Here is a 16565-nt window from a genome sequence, read left to right as displayed (position 1 = left end):
GGAGTTATATAGGGTGTGTGTCAGGGTTTTAAAAATAGAAAAGACACTCCTTGGAGGGTAAAACTGGGACTTGATGACAAGGTAAAGCCAGCATGGAGAGCATTGTACAAGCCACCGTTACAAAAGGGTACTGGTGATATGCAATGGAGGGTGTTGCATGGCATAATTGCAGTAAATGCTTTTGTATCTGTCATTAATTCAGATGTTGGAGATGGATGTCCTTTTTGTAATATAAGATAAAAAAATTGTCACTGTTTTATGGAGTGTGAGAGGATAAAGCCTCTCTTTGAAATATTAGAGTCATTGTTTACAGCTGTAGGGGAGATTTTCAATAACACTGTTTTTATTTTGGGGTTTCAATATAGTAAGCAACAGAAAAGAGAATGTCAACTGTTACATTTTATTTTGGGTCAAGCTAAAATGTCAATTTTTCTGAGTAGGAAACATAAGATAGACAAGGGAAATAGTAAGGATGTAAGATGTGTTTTTAAAGGATTAGTAAAAGTGAGAATAAAAGTCTTCTAGTTCTTCTCGGCTGTAAAAGACCTCCCATTGTTTGAGGAGAAGTAGACTTATGAAGGAGCGGTATGTTTTGTGGAGGAGGGGAAACAATGTTTTGTTGATGTAATAATTTGTATTCGTTTTTTATATGTTAATTTAAGGAGGACACATTTGTTGTGTAATTTCTGAAAAGGTAGTGTGCCAATATTTGTGTTAATACTTTAGTTTAAAAAAAGGTTTAAAAATCTCTCTCGCTATGTCTCCCTGGCCCTCGCTCTCTCTCCTTGGCCCTCTCGCTCTCTCTCTCTCTGGCCTTCGCTCTCTATCTCTGTCTCTCTCTCTGGCCTTCGCTCTCTATCTCTGTCTCTCTCTCTGGCCTTCGCTCTCTATCTCTGTATCTCTCTCTGGCCCTCGCTCTCTCTCCTTGGCCCTCTCGCTCTCTCTCTCTCTGGCCTTCGCTCTCTATCTCTGTCTCTCTCTCTGGCCTTCACTCTCTATCTCTGTATCTCTCTCTGGCCCTCTCTCTGGATCTCCCTCTGGCTCTCTCTCTCTCTCTGGCTCTCTCTCTCTCTCTCTCTCTCTCTCTCTCTCTCAATTCAATTCAATTCAAGGGGCTTTATTGGCATGGGAAACATGTGTTAACATTGCCAAAGCAAGTGAGGTAGGTAATATACAAAAGTCAAATAAACAATAAAAATGAACAGTAAACATTACACATACAGAAGTTTCAAAACAATAAAGACATTACAAATGTCATATTATATATATGCAGTGTTGTAACAATGTACAAATGGTTAAAGCACACAAGTTAAAATAAATAAACATAAATATGGGTTGTATTTACAGTGGTGTTTGTTCTTCACTGGTTGCCCTTTTCTTGTGGCAACAGGTCACAAATCTTGCTGCTGTGATGGCACACTGTGGAATTTCACCCAGTAGATATGGGAGTTTATCAAAATTGGATTTGTTTTTGAATTCTTTGTGGATCTGTGTAATCTGAGGGAAATATGTCTCTCTAATATGGTCATACATTGGGCAGGAGGTTAGGAAGTGCAGCTCAGTTTCCACCTCATTTTGTGGGCAGTGTGCACATAGCCTGTCTTCTCTTGAGAGCCATGTCTGCCTACGGCGGCCTTTCTCAATAGCAAGGCTATGCTCACTGAGTCTGTACATAGTCAAAGCTTTCCTTAAGTTTGGGTCAGTCACAGTGGTCAGGTATTCTGCCACTGTGTACTCTCTGTTTAGGGCCAAATAGCATTCTAGTTTGCTCTGTTTTTTTGTTAATTCTTTCCAATGTGTCAAGTAATTATCTTTTTGTTTTCTCATGATTTGGTTGGGTCTCTCTCTGGCCATCGCTCGCTCTCTCTCTCTTTGGCCATCGCTCAATCTCTCTCTGGCCCTCGCTCTCGCTCTCTCTCTCTCTCTGGCCCTCTCTCTCTCTCTCTCTCTCTCTCTCTCTCTCTCTCTCTCTCTCTGGCCATCGCTCTCTCTCTCTCTGGCCCTCGCTCGCTCGCTGTCTCTCTGGCCCTCAATCTCTCTCTCTCTCTCTCTGGCCATCGCTCGCTCTCTCTCTCTCTGGCCCTCACTCTCGCGCTCTCTCTGGCCCTCGCTCACTCGCTCTCTCTCTGGCCCTCACTCGCTCTCTCTCTCTCTGGCCATCGCTCGCTCTCTCTCTCTCTGGCCATCGCTCGCTCTCTCTCTCTCTGGCCATCGCTCGCTCTCTCTCTCTTTGGCCATCGCTCAATCTCTCTCTGGCCCTCGCTCTCGCTCTCTCTCTCTCTCTGGCCCTCGCTCGCTCTCTCTCTCTCTCTGGCCTTTGCTCGCTCTCTCTCTCTCTCTGGCCCTTGCTCGCTCTCTCTCTCTCTGGCCCTCGCTCACCCTTTCTCTCTCTGGCCCTCGCTCTCTCTCTCTCTGGCCCCATCGCACTCTCTCCCTCTCTGGCCCTCTCGCTCTCTCTCTATCTAGCCCTCTCGCTCGCTCTCTCTCTGGCCCGCGCTCGCTCTCTCTCTCTGGCCCTCGCTCGCTCTCTCTCTGGCCCTAGCTCGCTCTCTCTCTGGCCCTAGCTCGCTCTCTCTCTCTCTCGCTCAGACTTCAACTGTACATATAAATATATGGTTGAGCAATGGCCAAGTGACATATGCAAGAAGTAATAGATGGTATAAAATACATTATATACATATAAGATGAGTAATGTAAGATATGTAAACATTATTAAATTGGCATTATTTAAAGTGACTAGTGATCCATATATTAAAGTGGCCAATGATTTGAGTCTGTATGTAGGCAGCAGCCTCACTGTGTTAGTGATGGCAACTTCTTCAGGATCGGTGGGTCCCCCACGGGACGGTTGAGCTAACTTAGGCTAATGCGGTTAGCATGAGGTTGTAACAAGAACATTTACCAGGACATAGACATATCTGATATTGGCAGAAAGCTTACATTCTTGTTAATCTAACTGCACTGTCCAATTTACAGTAGCTATTACAGTGAAATAATACCATGCTATTATTTGAGGAGAGTGCACAGTTTTGAACTTGAAAAGTTATTAATAAACCAATTAGGCACATTTGGGAAGTCCTGACACAACATTTTGAACAGAAATGCAATGGTTCATTGGATCAGTCTAAAACTTTGCACATACACTGCTGCCATCTGGTGTCCAAAATATAAATTGCACCTGGGCTGGAATAATACATTATGGCCTTTCTCTTGCATTTCAAAGATGTATCCAAAAAAATACAATTATTATTATTATATTTTTTTTTTGTATTCTCTTTTACCAGATCTAATGTGCTATATTCTCATACATTCCTTTCACATTTCCACAAAAGTGTTACCTTTCAAATGGTATCAAGAATATGTGTATCCTTGCATCAGGGCCTGAGTTACAGGCAGTTAGATTTGGGTGTGTCATTTTAGGTGAAAATTGAAAAAAAAAGGGGCGTATCCTTAAGATTAACAGTGTGATGGCCTTGAGATAGCTGTTTTTCAGTCTCTCGGTCCTAGCTTTGATGCACCTGTACTGACCTCGCCTTCTGGATGGTAGCGGGGTGAACAGACAGTGGCTTAGGTGGTTGTTGTCCTTGATGATCTTTTTGGCCTTCCTGTGACATCGGGTGCTGTAGGTGTCCTGGAGGGCAGGTAGTTTGTCCCCGGTGATGTGTTGTGCAGACCGCACCACCCTCTGGAGAACCTTGTGGTTAAGGGTGGTGCAGTTGCCATACCAGGCGGTGATACATCCCCGACATGATGCTCTCAATTGTGCATTTGTAAAAGTTTGTGAGGGTTTCAGGTGACAAGCCAAATTTCTTCAGCCTCCTGAGGTTGAAGAGGTGCTGTAACGCCTTCTTCACCACACTGTCTGTGTCGGTGGATCATTTCAGTTTGTCCGTGATGTGTACGCCGAGGAACTTAAAACGTTCCACCTTCTCCACTACTGTCCCATCGATGTATATATGGGGGTACTCCCTTCGCTATTTCCTGAAGTCCACGATCATCGTCTGATGATTCTTGACACACAAATACAATAAAAAGAGTATCCTGTTGACAATAGACCACGCTTCGCCCTTTAGAATGCTAACTAAGACTCTAACTGTTCAGCAAAGTCAACCATTTGACCCATTATATTGTGTTCCGTTTTGACTCAAACTGATGAAATCAGTAGAACCTACTATGAGCCGAACCTTTCTCTTTGTATCAGTTCCTTTCTCCCTCACAGAACGGTGTCTGACCGTCTTTCTCTTTGTATCAGTTCCTTTCTCCCTCACAGAACGGTGTCTGACCGTCTTTCTCTTTGTATCAGTTCCTTTTCTCCCTCACAGAACGGTGTCTGACCGTCTTTCTCTTTGTATCAGTTCCTTTCTCCCTCACAGAACGGTGTCTGACCGTCTTTCTCTTTGTATCAGTTCCTTTCTCCCTCACAGAACGGTGTCTGACCGTCTTTCTCTTTGTATCAGTTCCTTTCTCCCTCACAGAACGGTGTCTGACCGTCTTTCTCTTTGTATCAGTTCCTTTCTCCCTCACAGAACGGTGTCTGACCGTCTTTCTCTTTGTATCAGTTCCTTTCTCCCTCACAGAACGGTGTCTGACCGTCTTTCTCTTTGTATCAGTTCCTTTCTCCCTCACAGAACGGTGTCTGACCGTCTTTCTCTTTGTATCAGTTCCTTTCTCCCTCACAGAACGGTGTCTGACCGTCTTTCTCTTTGTATCAGTTCCTTTCTCCCTCACAGAACGGTGTCTGACCGTCTTTCTCTTTGTATCAGTTCCTTTCTCCCTCACAGAACGGTGTCTGACCGTCTTTCTCTTTGTATCAGTTCCTTTCTCCCTCACAGAACGGTGTTTGACCGTGCTTCCTGATCCACCCCAGGGTGTGGGAAATGGGCCTGCCCGTCCCCTCCCTGAGCAGATCAATAAGCACCGGACACCATCCACCCGCTGTCCCCCAAATGACCAACAGGGAATGAGCCTTGGCAGCTCACGGTGTTCTACCACTGAATGACACACAGGACAAGATAAAAACTCTCAGGCAAGTGGTGCAAATGGAACACCATGAGCTGCTTGCCAAGGCTCATTCCCTGTTGGTCATTTGGGGGACAGCGGGTGGATGGTGTCCGGTCATACACATTTCTGTGAGGGAGAAAGGAACTGGTACACAGAGGAGAAAGGTTCGTCTCATAGTAAGTCCTACTTGTGGTACCTACTTATTTATTCAATAAAGCATTCATTTTGTACATATTTACAGAGACTACAACAATGGCAAATACACTGAATGTCACATTCTAAAGACACTGAGAAACGATAACAGTGATACATAGTGTAATCACCTCTATTTTGCTTCCTTAATTGTTCATTGGTAAACCAAATTCAAAGTGGGTTATACATGAAGCTGACTTGACATCGACCTGTAGTTGTGGGCAGTAGGTTATGAGTAAGTGGACTGCACGTGAGCCAACCTAAACCCACACACATGCAGCTGTGGGGGATGGAGTCTGACCCTGTGAGTATGGGACACCAGTGGCTGGGAATGGACAGCTAATTCAGAACACAATCCCATTTGATTTCCAGCAGCTCCTAGGCTGCCTGCCCCCCTCTGTGACAAGTATCCCTCAGCCTACAGCAGGTGACAGTGAGCCAGCCGGCCACATATGGATCCTCCCTTGATTTCATCCAGTCAGCGTGTAATCTTATTATGCAAAGTCCTAATCCTCACCTATGTTTTATGCCCCAAGGGTCGCAATATTGTGATATCAAGGTTCTGGGGGGTCATGTTTTGTGATCCCTGATCTATTCTTCTGAGGAGATGTGGGACTTAAGGACTGTCCCCAGAGGCCAACCGGCAATACACAGAGAGAAAGAGAAAGGGGGAAACCTGCAGCATGGGTTTGTAAAACGAGATTGACATGAGGTCCCTTGCTAGGATTATAGACTTGATTTGTAGCAGTGGGATTTTTCCAGCAGACACGTTATTGGACGGGGGAATAAGGGGCCACCAGCGCGCTGAAATTAGATCAAGATTGGCATTCGCAGCGAGTCGGCGCGCTGGCTAAAACAGCAGCTGCCTGAAGATTTTGACTCCTTTCAGGTGAAGCCACCTCCAGTCACTTGGAAAGAGAAAGGATGGAAAGTGAGCAGGAGGATGGGAGGGGGGCAGGAGGGCAGGGAACGAAGGAGGAGAGAGGGAGAGGGGGAGGGTGTGAGTGGGACAGGAGGGCAGGGAGAGAAGGAGGAGAGAGGGAGGTTGTGAGGGGGGCAGGAGGGCAGGGAGAGAAGGAGGAGTGATGAGAGACGGAGATTGTGAGGGGGGCAGGAGGGTAGGGAGAGGAGGAGAGGGGGGCAGGAGGGCAGGGAGAGGAGAGGAGGAGGAGAGAGGGAGATTGTGAGGGGGATAGGAGGGCAGGGAGAGGAGGAGAGAGGGAGGTTGTGAGGGGGGCAACACCGCAGGGAGAGGAGGGGGAGGGGGGGGGTGATCATTTTGATGTCTGTGAGATTTAGTAGCGACGTAATGGGATTAAGTGTAACACCTTTGCTGGAGGAAAAAGCCACCTGGCGCTGTAACGAAGAGAGCAAGGCCTAATCCGTTCCCATCTGTAGGATGTCATTCATAAAGCTCCTGGTGGTTTCCGCTCTGCTTGCTTTAGTTAATGCCATCAACAGGAGCAATGTGGAGAAAAATGCAGAACTCATTACCCTGCAACAATAACAAGCCACTGAGGCGTCATCCTCCTACCCAAACTGGGTGGAGAGGTAAGTGTGTTATAGGAACAGGTTGTAATATAGCCTACACATTGGGATGAAATGTAATTTATAGAAGGTTACCTTTTTATGTAAGATGTACTAGTGCCAGTTACATTGTAGGAGGAAGTAAATCCTACTGTGTCTACTGGGCTACAGGATTGTAGTGTGGTAACAGTGAGGTGTAAAGTTAGCTAGGGTATAATGAACATTTCTAGACCAGTTAGTGATCAGCTGGGGATGCCAGGGTGGGGCTGTCATGTCACTAACAAGCTGCAGCTATGTTCATCTGCAGGTCTTGACATGTAGAAGGCAAAACCCAAGGGTTAAATGGCTTCTCTAACCAAGATGGCTGTCACTCACTCTGCCTCAGCGTACATATGGGAGTTCAGCCAGGTATTCCTACCCTCACCAGTACTCACACAATGTTACAATTCCCAAAGGGTTAGTTGGCTTCTCGTACCAATACGGCTTTCGCTCACTCTGCCCAAGCGTACATAGTGGAGTTCAACCAGGAAATTGCTTTTAAAACTCCTGTCCTCCAAATGATGGAAAGATCTTGTTATATATTATAATTTTCTAATAATACAATATTAGACTCTGCTCACAGCGGCTGTAAGTAGACTAAAATAATATGAAAAGGTGTATCAGACACCCTACATCAGAACACAACCAACAGCGCAATGAGTCCTTAATACATGTTCTTTTGTAAATCTATTGTTCAACTAGAAACCAGTCATGTTTTAATCTTGTTCTCATTTGTCTATCCCTTTCAAAACACACAGACACACACAGGTCTGCAATTGCATTCAGGGCTGTTAGTGTTATTGCCAGCTGAGTTGACAGGCTGATGGGATGGGCAGTAAACCTCTGGCTCTGAAACAGGCTCAGACATAAACAAAGAGACAGTCTTAAGACTACTATAGCTGTCTCATTACATACTGACTGGCCTTACCCATCTAACTACAATACAGCTCCGGTAATTCAACTTAACAACCCAAACCAAGTACCAACTTAACTTTAGCGATTCTGATTAGTCATTAAAATCTCATTCTGAAAGAGATTGTACAGTATTATTTTTCCTCTACCTGAAGTGAAATCAATGGTTCCAACAGTGGGTTTTATATCTGTGTATTGGATGTGGCCTTCATTTAGCGGTAAAGTCAGTAGACTTCTCTCTGTCTGTCCCCTCCTGGCAGCTAGGCTAAAGCATGGAGCCAATGTCACATTGTGGAAGGCTTCTGTTTACCCTCTGATTTAAGAGGGGCTCTGTGTAAAGAGGGTTGCCCACTGAGCTCTATGGCAAACAAGAGGAGCAGCATGGTGGTTTGAGGTTCTGACAATACGTCACTCTCACACAGTCAATCTCGCCATCTAACAAGTCTCAAACACAATGCTTCAGACAAACTCCAAATAACAAGCAGAGCGTTTACTAGGGTCGTTCTCTCTGAGGCAGTGTTGTTTGCATAGAGCTTGGTATCCTTGTCTGCATTAAGCCATGTTGAGGAGGTACTAGATAACACAACACAAGACTTTCACTTATCTGAAAGGAGGGAATATTGTACATATTGCCAAACAATTTACTTTCCGTTTAGATGATCTGCTGGTCATTCCTAACAGTGGTCCAACAATAATGGCCACTAAAGAAATGACCAAAGTTATTCATAATTTATTTGTGCTAGAAGACAAGCGGTTCTAATATTGAGCTAACATTAATGAGCGTTCAAAAATCCTACTGTTTTACTGCATGTGATTTTCAAACTAAGTAACACCTGCAGTGTACTGTAAAGCCCACCTTTTGTCCAGCTAACACCAAGTCTCTGGGAGCGGCAATTCCATTGGTGGTAATAATAGCAGAGCACTACTACAGATCTCAGTGTGTTGGGATATAAATTAGATGAGGCGGGGGGGGGGGGGGTCCTTCCTTTGTCCGTCTGAGATTAAGTCGGAGTTCCAGAGGAAAAACTAGAGAAGAAAATCCATTGAGGTTGATTAGGAGAAAGAGTGGCTTTCTCTCACTCCCCCTTTGAGTGTGAGCCTCCCTTTCAGGCGTTCTTTTCAAAGATACCTGTGAACTTGGAAGGAGATCTGTGAAAGTCTCTCCTTCGTTCTGTTCACACTTGACAGGGGTTTCAGGTTACGGCTGCCATTCACACAGAAAGACCCAGCGCCACAGGACTCCTTCTCCTCCAATATCGTGACAACAACTAGCGGAAAGAGTAGGAGGCGGCGCATACTTTTGTCTGGAATTTTTCTTAGGAGCCAAGTGATCTTATAATATTGTACGGTCCCACTTTTTTCCCGTACAGTATATACTGTGAGGTTCAAGATTACTGACACCAAAATTACTGTCTCAAAGAAATAATAAAAAATACGGACCAATATATGCTCCAAGAAATGGGGAAATTATATTAGATTTTGTTTAACAAGTAATATACTTTAAAAAAATAAAAGATGGGGTTAAAATTATTGACACCCCCGTTTTCAATTCCTCACCTTGCGAGGATAATGGCACAGCCTTTTTCTCAAATGTTTTGAGTTGGAGAACACATTGGGAGGGATCTTGTCCATTCCTCCATGCATAATCTTTCCAGAGACTTGATATTCTTTGTCTGTGCTTATGGACTTCCCTTTTCAATTCAAACCACAGGTTCTCAATGGGTTTCAAATCCAGAGACTGAGATGGCTATTGCAAAATGTTGATTTGGTGGCCAATTAACCAAATCTTTGTGGAAGATCCCATTTCCATCGCTATTCACACAGCCTTAACACATCTGGACAAGAGGAACACCTATGTGAGAATGCTGTTCATTGACTACAGTTCAGCATTCAACACCATTGTTCCCTCCAGGCTCAATGCCCTGGGCCTGGACACTATCCTCTGCAACTGGATCCTGGACTTCCTGACGGGCAGACCACAGGCTGTGAGGATTGGCAACAACACCTCCTCCACACTGACTTAACACAGGGGCCCCCCAGGGGGGTGCAATGTGGTCTAATTGCAGACCACAATTTGGGGCGTTCCTTGATATCAGGAAACGCCCATTGACACCTGCCACTGGTCAGTTCCGTTGTTATGAGACTGATGGTTTCTCAGAAACAGATGATTTGTTTACATAGCAGGTTAGGATAACTAACTTGGCAGGTTAGGTGAATTACTGTGGCAGGTTAAGAGAATGAGGTTAAGGTTAGGAAAGGAATTAGGGTTAGGCTTAGTTACAGTTGTCAACAACTGTTGTCACCGACGCGAAAGAAACGGCCATGGGCCAATGGTGAGCACCAATGGGTGTAACTTGACTTTAAGAAACGCCGATATTAGAAAACAGACCTAATTGGGGTCTGCAATTACACCCTTCTTTGGGTGTGTTCTCAGTCCTCTGCTGTACTCCCTGTTCACCCATGACTGCCTGGCTTTGCATGACACCAACTCCATTGTAGGCCTGATAACCAACAATGACGAGTCAGCCTATAGGGAGGAAGTAAGTGAACTGGCATTGTGGTGCCAGAACAAAAACCTCTCCCTCAGCGTCAGAAAAACAGAGTTAATTGTTGACTTCAGGAAGCTGAGGAGGGAACACGCACAAATCCACATCAACGGGACTACAGTAGAGTCAGCAGTTTTAAGTTCCTCTGCGTCCACATCACCAATGACTTGACATGGACCAACAACACCACCACTCTGAAGTGGTGGTATTGGTCCTCTCCAATAATACCACTGCACCATCGAGAGCGTCCTGACCATTTGCATCACGGCCTGGTACACGGCCTGGTGCTCTGTCCACACCCGCAAAGCCCTTCAGTGGGTGGTGAAGATGGCCCAGTACATCCCCTGGGGCTGTGTTCCCACCCATCCAGAACATCTACTTTAAACAGTGCCTGAGGTAGTCCCACAGCATCATAAAGAGCCCCACACTCTCCAGCCACAAGCTATTTTCTCCCTTACCGTCGGGCAGGCGGTATCGAAGCATGAAGTCTATCTAGAAGCCATCAGACTGGTGAACACTTGAACTGAACACCTGCACTGACTCTCCGCAACTTCACACATGCATTCACACACGCACATCTGCTACCAGACATTTATTTACTATTGCTAATTCTGCACAATTTAAACACTTGCCCCCCATTTCTCGATTCTCTCATACATGTGTAAATACTGGACAATAAATTGTCTTCCTGTATTATACTTATGCTAAAATGTTTATTATATTCTACTGAGACATTTACTTGATGTTCATATTTTTATATTTTATTATTTCTTGTTGTTCTTGCATTGTCAAGAAGGACAGTGTATACCATTTCGTTGGACAGTGTATACCATGTGTATCCCGTATATAAGATTCATAACACTTGGATTTTGACGTGTGTTTTGGAGTTATTGTCTTGCTGGAAGATCCACTTCAGGCTACATTTTAGCCTCCTGCTAGGGGCAACCAGGTTTTTGGCTAAAATGTCCTGTTACTTGGTAGAGTTCATGATGCCGTTGACCTTAACAAGGGACCCAGGACCAGTGGAAGAAAAATAGCTCATAACATCAGAGCTACCACCATATTTGACAGTAGGTATGGGGTTATTTTCAGCTTGTGTCTTCTCATTTCAAGACCAAACCCACCACTTGTGTGCATGGCCAAAGAGCTCCATTTTCATGTCATTTGACCAAAGCACTGGTTTCAATCCAAGTGCCAATGCCTTATAGCAAACACCAGGCTTTACATTTGTTGAATGACATGAACGTCAAGCTCTTTGGCCACACACACCAGTGGTGGGTTTGGCATCAAAATGAGAATGCATGAGCAGAAAACAGCACATATCACAATCCACAAAGAAATGGTTAATTGGCCACCAAATCAACATTTTGCAATGGCCATCTCAGACTTGAAACCCATTGAAAACCTGTGGTTTGAATTGAAGAGGACAGTCCATAAGCACAGATGAAGGATATCAAGGATCTGGAAGGATGCTGTAAGAAGGAATGGTCCAAGATCCCCCCCCCCCCATTGTGTTCTCCAACTCATGAAACATTTAGAAAAAGGCTCAGTGCCATCATCCTCGCAAGGTGAGGCATTGAAAGGTATTGAAAACAGGGGGGGGGGCAATCATTTTTGACCCCTAACTTTGAGAAAAAAATGTATTACTTGCTAAACGAAATCTCTCTGAGCAATAGTGCTAGTATAAAATAATACGATTTCCCAATTTTTTGGAGCATACAATATAGCTCAGTATTTGAATTATTTATTTTATACAGTCAGTTTTGCATCTTTATCAAGTGTCAATAATTTCAGACCCCACTGTAGTACCTTTACAGAGAATCATCGGAATCTACAACATTTCTAAGTCACAACAAAACAAAGCTTAAAATGCCATCATATTGATCGTTCATTCCGACTACTATTGGAAGTCATTTAAATCAATACGGAGCTGAACATACACATTTTCCAACTGTATACTAATATAGAAGATTTCTCCAAACAGAGACCCAAGTTCACACCAGGTTAAAAGTGACATCCACACAAATCGCCTCTGGGATTCTAATGTCCATCACTACACCATGATGTGTTGTTGATCTTGTCTGCACTATATAGGAGACACCGAGAGAACTTAATTAAAGCTTTGACAAGCCCAATCTCTAAAAGTGATGAGATTATTCCTAATTGATGTCACAGTGGATTAGGGTTTGGACTGTTGCTGGCCCACTGGCAGGTCTAGCCCTGGTTCAGACTGTGGGATATTGGTGAAAAGCGTGGTTCGCCCCGCTCAAGCTGTTTCTGCTACAAAAGGATAGATTTTAGCGAACAGCCTAATGACTCTGTTTGAAGTATAATGAACCCATGACCCCGTCCCATTGCTGTAACCTCTCCTATCTGCCAACATGGGGGCTGAGGGACAATAAGACAGAAATGTTGGCATTCACTAGAGGGGTCTTCCGTAGTGAAGTGTGGAGGCCGTTTGTAACCGCATTGAGTCTAGAAAAAAGTAATTTATTTACATGCAAACAAAGTTAAGAGCTAACAAGTTACCGAGCCATTTGCTTTTCACAATGGAAGGGGGGTGCAAACAAAGTGCAGATTATTTTACTCAATAGGACTTCAGGGTCTACTCAATAGGACTTCAGGGTCTACTCAATAGGACTTCAGGGTCTACTCAATAGGACTTCAGGGTCTACTCAATAGGACTTCAGGGTCTACTCAATAGGATTTCAGGGTCTTCTCAATAGGACTTCAGGGTCTACTCAATAGGACTTCAGGGTCTACTCAATAGGACTTCAGGGTCTACTCAATAGGACTTCAGGGTCTACTCAATAGGACTTCAGGGTCTACTCAATAGGACTTCAGGGTCTACTCAATAGGACTTCATGGTCTACTCAATAGGACTTCAGGGTCTACTCAATAGGACTTCAGGGTCTACTCAATAGGACTTCAGGGTCTACTCAATAGGACTTCAGGGTCTACTCAATAGGACTTCAGGGTCTACTCAATAGGGCTTCAGGGTCTACTCAATAGGACTTCAGGGTCTACTCAATAGGACTTCAGGGTCTACTCAATAGGACTTCAGGGTCTACTCAATAGGACTTCAGGGTCTACTCAATAGGATTTCAGGGTCTTCTCAATAGGACTTCAGGGTCTACTCAATAGGACTTCAGGGTCTACTCAATAGGACTTCAGGGTCTACTCAATAGGACTTCAGGGTCTACTCAATAGGACTTCAGGGTCTACTCAATAGGACTTCAGGGTCTACTCAATAGGACTTCATGGTCTACTCAATAGGACTTCAGGGTCTACTCAATAGGACTTCAGGGTCTACTCAATAGGACTTCAGGGTCTACTCAATAGGACTTCAGGGTCTACTCAATAGGACTTCAGGGTCTACTCAATAGGGCTTCAGGGTCTACTCAATAGGACTTCAGGGTCTACTCAATAGGACTTCAGGGTCTACTCAATAGGACTTCAGGGTCTACTCAATAGGACTTCAGGGTCTACTCAATAGGACTTCAGGGTCTACTCAATAGGACTTCAGGGTCTACTCAATAGGACTTCAGGGTCTACTCAATAGGACTTCAGGGTCTACTCAATAGGGCTTCAGGGTCTACTCAATAGGACTTCAGGGTCTACTCAATAGGACTTCAGGGTCTACTCAATAGGACTTCAGGGTCTACTCAATAGGACTTCAGGGTCTACTCAATAGGACTTCAGGGTCTACTCAATAGGACTTCAGGGTCTACTCAATAGGACTTCAGGGTCTACTCAATAGGACTTCAGGGTCTACTCAATAGGACTTCAGAGTCTACTCAATAGGACTTCAGGGTCTACTCAATAGGACTTCAGGGTCTACCAGAGACTAAGGGCTCTATTTTCAGCTGGCGTTAAGGCATCAAAAGTTTAAAACGCATTATAGTTTGTAATTTCGTCATGTAAAAACTGCCGCACCAGCATTTTCAGGCCTAACGGCATGTTTGGCAATTTCCCTATCTTGTATCAGCTCGCTTGCGCTCAGATGGGAGGGGTGGAAATATTTTAGGTGTGTCCTTAAAAACATGATCCATAGTGCTAATTTCAGGCAGCGTTGACAGCGATAGTTAAGACCAATCAAAAGCAGGTTTGAGCAGTAACACAGTTGGTTATGGCATGAATTTTGACAGCGGAAACACAGCCCATCTAGCCGTGAAGCACACTGCCCATATGAACATGGAACAAGAGTAGCCTAATGTGCTTTTGGTGCCTGTATACATCGTATTGAGGAACAAAAACACGAAATGTTTTTTTTCGCAATTTTGTTTTATTTGGTTAAAAACCAAGCATAGCCTTCCCTCCTCTCAATTAAGTTATTTATTTTGTCCTGCCCAATGCAATCGCGAAGTAGTCAAGACTGTCTATAAAGGGTTTGGCTCCTGAGAACGATTGGAAATTAATCTTAAAATCACCAAAGCTTTATTAAAGTTTGAGAGGAGTAAAACAGTGAGCTGACATTCCCTTTTTATCGATGCACTGTAGGCAGGCCCACATTATTTTAGCCATGCAGGTCCCTTTTGCATAAAACCCCCGATCTGATCTGTAAGGTTTCAACTATGTTCAGAAAACATAGACCTATATGGGAGCAGTATAACAGTGAGTGGACATTCTCCCTCTCTCTTTACAGTGGATTTTGTCCAGCTACTTTTAAAAGTTTGGATGTGCGTAAAACCCTCCACGTTGTTTTAATATTATATGCCCACAGGGAGAAATGATGGAGCCTGTAAGTGAAATCAAGTTGTTTTGTTCAGAACTTGCTTCAAATTATTCGCACTCTTTCTAGGCCTTATCAACAATGAATTGAATCTTGCTCATTGACAATGTTTGACATGTCCATGCTCAGCCATAATGCAATTTACAGGAGGCCTAGCCCCTAAACCAGTGTGAATGCTATTGAAGCCACAGTAAATGGGTTCAAGTTAATGTATTTAGCAAAGATAGGTATACATTTTTTTTTATTATTTAACAAACTATAAAACGGACTAACATTGTAACTGGAGTTGATTCCAAGGCAATACATAAGACCCTAAATACACAACTTGAAGCAACCAAATATTTCACCATGGAGCATGTTCTGATTGGCCAGTGAGGGGCCAAGGCTCTACAGTTTATTCAAAACCCAGCCCTTTCGCACCAACGGCAGCAAGTGCGTTGATAATTTTGACTATGAAAATAGCAAAGATATTTCTGACACACCCCTGAACCTATAGCGCTACCACCTGCGCTTAGATTTACCATTGTGTAAGTTCTGTTAAACTAGAGCCCTTAGATTTACCATTCTGTAAGGTCTGTTACACAATGGTAAATCTAAGGGCTCTAGTTTAACAGACCTTACACAATGGTACATCTAAGGGCTGTAGTTTAAGGTCTGTTAAACTAGAGCCCTTAGATTTACCATTATGTAAGGTCTGTTAAACTACAGCCCTTAGATTTACCATTGTGTAAGGTCTGTTAAACTAGAGCCCTTAGATTTACCATTCTGTAAGGTCTGTTAAACTACAGCCCTTAGATTTACCATTGTGTAAGGTCTGTTAAACTAGAGCCCTTAGATTTACCATTCTGTAAGGTCTGTTAAACTACAGCCCTTAGATTTACCATTGTGTAAGGTCTGTTAAACTACAGCCCTTAGATTTACCATTCTGTAAGGTCTGTTAAACTACAGCCCTTAGATTTACCATTGTGTAAGGTCTGTTAAACTAGAGCCCTTAGATTTACCATTCTGTAAGGTCTGTTAAACTACAGCCCTTAGATTTACCATTCTGTAAGGTCTGTTAAACTACAGCCCTTAGATTTACCATTCTGTAAGGTCTGTTAAACTACAGCCCTTAGATTTACCATTGTGTAAGGTCTGTTAAACTAGAGCCCTTAGATTTACCATTGTGTAAGGTCTGTTAAACTACAGCCCTTAGATTTACCATTCTGTAAGGTCTGTTAAACTACAGCCCTTAGATTTACCATTCTGTAAGGTCTGTTAAACTAGAGTCCTTAGATTTACCATTGTGTAAGGTCTGTTAAACTAGAGCCCTTAGATTTACCATTCTGTAAGGTCTGTTAAACTACAGCCCTTAGATTTACCATTCTGTAAGGTCTGTTAAACTAGAGTCCTTAGATTTACCATTGTGTAAGGTCTGTTAAACTAGAGCCCTTAGATTTACCATTCTGTAAGGTCTGTTAAACTACAGCCCTTAGATTTACCATTCTGTAAGGTCTGTTAAACTAGAGTCCTTAGATTTACCATTGTGTAAGGTCTGTTAAACTAGAGCCCTTAGATTTACCATTCTGTAAGGTCTGTTAAACTACAGCCCTTAGATTTACCATTCTGTAAGGTCG

The sequence above is a fragment of the Salvelinus alpinus genome, chromosome 9 (genome assembly GCF_045679555.1).
Source record: "Salvelinus alpinus chromosome 9, SLU_Salpinus.1, whole genome shotgun sequence".
NCBI lineage: Eukaryota > Metazoa > Chordata > Actinopteri > Salmoniformes > Salmonidae > Salvelinus > Salvelinus alpinus.
This window is presented reverse-complemented; position numbering follows the sequence as displayed.